This window comes from Galeopterus variegatus, unplaced genomic scaffold, assembly GCF_000696425.1.
Source record: "Galeopterus variegatus unplaced genomic scaffold, G_variegatus-3.0.2 Scaffold28109, whole genome shotgun sequence".
In the NCBI taxonomy this organism is placed as follows: Eukaryota; Metazoa; Chordata; class Mammalia; order Dermoptera; family Cynocephalidae; genus Galeopterus; species Galeopterus variegatus.
The window spans coordinates 4,526-8,113 of NW_007754220.1; the positions used below are offsets into that span (position 1 = coordinate 4,526).

At 50.0% G+C, this 3,588-nt stretch overlaps 1 pseudogene; it reads left to right on the forward strand.

The window, feature by feature from the left end:
• The first annotated feature begins 561 nt into the window (after positions 1–561).
• LOC103583775 lies at positions 562–3,581 on the forward strand (annotated as a pseudogene).
• Positions 3,582–3,588: the final 7 nt, after the last annotated feature.

Sequence of the window (3,588 nt, forward strand, 5' to 3'; positions counted from 1 at the left end):
TCTTGTCTCATGGTCTTTGTGAAGTGAATCACCCCAACGTGTGGGATTTGTGCATGGTGCATGGGTCTTACATTTTTGGGGGCTCGCCCAGGATAGGCTCGCTCTCCCTGGGACCAGAGATTAGAGAAAGGAGGATCGCTTGAGCAAGTACCACGGTTGTCTGTCTGTCTGTGTATGTTTTTGTTGCCTACTGTAAGTTGTCTGTTATAATCTGATTTTCAGTGGCTCCGGGACGGAGTCATCAGTCTGGTTTCAGTGGCTCAGGGATGAGATCACCAGTCTGATTTCAGAATTTCTGAGGCTCCGAGGCAGAGTCGTCTGTAGTGGCCAAGCGGTGGGTAGATGTACCGGCATGTCGCAGCCACAGGAATCCTGGAGGATGCTCCAGATTCCTCTGTGGGAGACGAACGAGTTCAGCTCCACAGGAGATCTCTAAGTGAGAGACCCCTTCTGAGTTCTCTGATATTCTGGTTGTGGCACCTGAGGCAGGGGCACATTAGTGTATTGGTTTTCGTTTGTCTGGTTGCATGTGTGTGGGGACTGACAGTATTCTGGGGCAACATGGGGCAGACTGTATCAACCCCTTTGAGCCTGACTCTGAAATACTGGACTGACATGAAGGACAGAGCTAATGATTTGTCTGTGCAGGTTAGAAAGGATAAGTGGGTAACACTTTGTTCTTTGGAGTGGCCAGCTTTCCAACTCGGATGGCCTGCTGAAGGTTCCTTCTCTCCGCCATTAATCACAGCAGTAAAAAGAAAAATTTTCAGTTCTGAAAATCACGTAGACCAGACATCTTATATCATTGTCTGGGAAGATCTAGTCACGGATCCTCCTGCGTAGGTTCATCCCTTTGTTCCCCTAACAGGTCCAATGGCTGTATTTGCTCTTCAAGGAGTAGAAAAGAAACCGGAGGTCCTGCCATCCACTGACCAAGACTGGCTTCTTTCTGATCCTCCTCCCCCTCCTTATCCCCCTTCTCTTCAATCACAGGCAGCCCGTCCGTCAGCCCCACCAGAGGACCCACAGGAGCCAGAAAGAGGGCCTGCTCAGGGGACACGCAGTAAGCGGGTGGCCCCTCCAGATGCAATTCTTATCTTCCCCCTGTGGGCTTATGGCCTTCCTGATGAAGAGGGCAAACAGCCCTTACAGTACTGACCTTTCTCTTCTTCCGATCTTTAAAACTGGAAATCTCAGAATCCCCCTTTCTCTGAAAACCCTCAGGGTCTCACTAACCTTGTAGAATCCCTCCTCTTTACTCATCAGCCCACCTGGGATGACTGCCAGCAGCTCCTCCAGGTCCTGTTCACCACCGAGGAGAAACAAGGAATCCTCCTGGAGCCTCGAAAGAATGTTCCAGGGGACGATGGGCGACCTACCCTCCTCCCTGATGTTATAGATGCAGGATTCCCATTGACCAGACCAAACTGGGATTTCAACTCGGCAGAAGGTAGGGAGCACCTGAAGGTCTATCGCCAGGCTCTAATGGCAGGTCTCTGAGGGGCAGCAAAATGCCCCACCAATTTGACTAAGGTAAGAGAGGTAATCCAGGGGCCCAATGAGTCTCCATCAGCATTTCTGGAAAGACTCATGGAAGCATTCCGTCAATTTACCCCGTATGACCCTAGTAGTGAGGAGCACAAGGCTACAGTGACAGTTGCTTTTATCAACTAGTCTAGTAGAGACATCAGGAAGAAACTGCAGAAGCTTGAAGGGTTACAAGATAAGTCATTGAGGGAATTAGTGCAGGTGGCTGAAAAGGTTTATCATAACAGAGAGTCAGAGAAAGATAAAGAAATTAAGAGAGAAAAGCGCCAAGAAAGAAATTTTCACAAAATTCCGGCCACTATAGCCAGGGAAACTAGGGAGCCTAATAAAACAGTGCCAGGCAACAAGAAGGGACCCCTAGCAAAGGATCAATGTGCGTACTGCAAGGATAAAGGACACTGGGTTCGAGACTGCTCCAAGAAAAAGAAAAAGCCTCAAGTCCCCAAAGTCTTGGCCCTGCAGGAAGACAGTGATTAGAGGGGACAGGGTTCGGGTCCCCTCCCCGAACCCAGGGTAACTCTCAAAGTGGAGGGGAAGCTTACTCAGTTCGTGGTAGATACTGGAGCTGAAAATTCAGTATTGCCATGAGCAAATGGACCCCTTCTCAAGGGGAAATCGTGGGTGCAAGGGGCTATAGGGAACAGGCAGTACTCATGGACTACCCGAAGAACGGTGAACCTAGGCGTGGGCCGGGTATCCCACTCATTCCTTGTCATTCCTGAATGCCCCTACCCACTACTGGGAAGAGACCTCCTCACCAAAATGGGTGCTCGAATTCATTTTGACCCCGAGGGACCTCGGGTGTTAAATCAGCAAGAAAGACCTATCCAGGTGCTAACTCTCAGGCTGGAAGATGAATACCAATTGTTTGAAAAACAAGGGCAGGAGACCAGACAGATGGACTGGTGGTTAGAAAACTATCCCCAGGCATGGGTAGAAACTGCAGGGATAGGGAAAGCTAAAAACCAGCCCCCCGTCCACGTAGAGCTAAAGGCTCAAGCCAGCCCTATAGCTATCCGACAATACCCAATGTCCTGAAAGGCACACAAAGGCATCCGACCCCACATTGCCCGGTTGCTCCAGATGGGGATCCTATGGAAATGCCAATCAGCATGGAACACGCCCTTGCTGCCGGTTCGAAAGCTGGGACTAATGACTACCGACCAGTCCAAGACCTCCGAGAGGTAAACAAACGTGTAGCCAATCTTCATGCCACTGTCCCTAATCCCTATAATCTTTTAAGTTCTTTACCTCCAGACAGGACCTGGTATTCAGTACTGGATCTCAAAGATGCATTCTTCTGTTTGCCGCTGACTGTAAAAAGTCAAGATTACTTTGCCTTCGAGTGAAAAGATCCAGAGACTGGCCTAGCCGGACAACTCACCTGGACCTGCCTGCCTCAAGGATTCAAAAACTCACCCACCATCTTTGATGAGGCCCTCCACCAGGACTTGGCCATGTTCCAGGCCTCTAACCCCCAGGTAACTCTGTTGCAGTCTGTGGATGACCTCCTCCTGGCAGTGGCCGATGAGGAACTGTGTTTAGAAGGAACAAAGCGTCTCCTCACAGAGTTGGGAGAGCTGGGCTATCGAGCCTCCGCCACAAAGGCCCAGATCTGCAAGCGACAGGTCAGTTACCTGGGGTACCTTCTTAAAGATGGAAAAAGATGGTTATCTGAGGCCAGAAAAGAGACAGTATTTCACATTCCTCCACCCACTAATCCAAGACAAGTCAGGGAATTTTTAGGTACTGCCGGGTTCTGCTGCCTGTGGATACCTGGTTTTGCTGAGATGGCAGCCCCGTTATATCCCCTCACTAAGAACAGTCAGCCCTTCAAGTGGGGAAAGGAAGAACAACAGGCCTTTAACAACATCAAAATGGCCTTAATGTCCGCACCTGCTCTGGGGCTCCCTGATGTAACCAAACCCTTCCACCTGTATGTAGCAGAAAATAAAGGGGTCGCAAAGGAGGTCTTAACCCAAAGACTGGGGCCCTGGAAAAGGCCTGTGGCATATCTGTCCAAGAAATTAGACCCAGTAG